This window comes from Arachis ipaensis, chromosome B03 (genome assembly GCF_000816755.2).
Source record: "Arachis ipaensis cultivar K30076 chromosome B03, Araip1.1, whole genome shotgun sequence".
Taxonomy (NCBI): Eukaryota; Viridiplantae; Streptophyta; class Magnoliopsida; order Fabales; family Fabaceae; genus Arachis; species Arachis ipaensis.
The window spans coordinates 8,315,723-8,316,386 of record NC_029787.2 but is presented as its reverse complement, the minus strand read 5'-3'; positions in this window follow the sequence as shown (position 1 = coordinate 8,316,386).

Genomic DNA, 664 nt, shown 5'->3' with positions numbered 1-664 from the left:
AATAATAAATATATATATGGTGAATGGTAAAAAAAATAATAATAAAAATAAAAATAAAAAAAAACATTTATAACAATATATATATAAAGGGAATAAGAGTTTTGTGTCTAATCTCCACTTTTCTCTCTTAACTCTATTAAAATTTTGGTTCTTTCACTGGTGAAATAGGATTACTGTAGTTTCATATCTCTATGGATATGCGAATCCTATTGTGATAATTCCTATACAACGAAACCAAATGCTTAACGAACGTAGTACATGTAAGTATAAATTCATTATTCTAGAATGATGATTTTTTTGAAAAAATTATTTATTTATTTATTTATGTTATAATTGCATTATGTAATTTTGGTATCTAATTTTTATTTTTTCATGTTAATCTTATTAATAAATAGTGATTAATATAACTGTCATTTTATTCTTAAAAATAGGTAAAAAATATAATTATTAGTTAATTTTTTTCATTCTTCTTAAAATTATTTTTTATTTTACACATAACTTCTATCTATGTTATCTTCTTTTTTATTCTATGGAGTACATGTAGTACTCTCTCTTTATCTTTCTTTCACTTAGTGAAAAAAATAATGATAAATATGTGTATGGAGAATGGTAAGAAAAAAATAAAAATAAAATTAAAAATTTTAAAAGAATAATAAAACTAGCA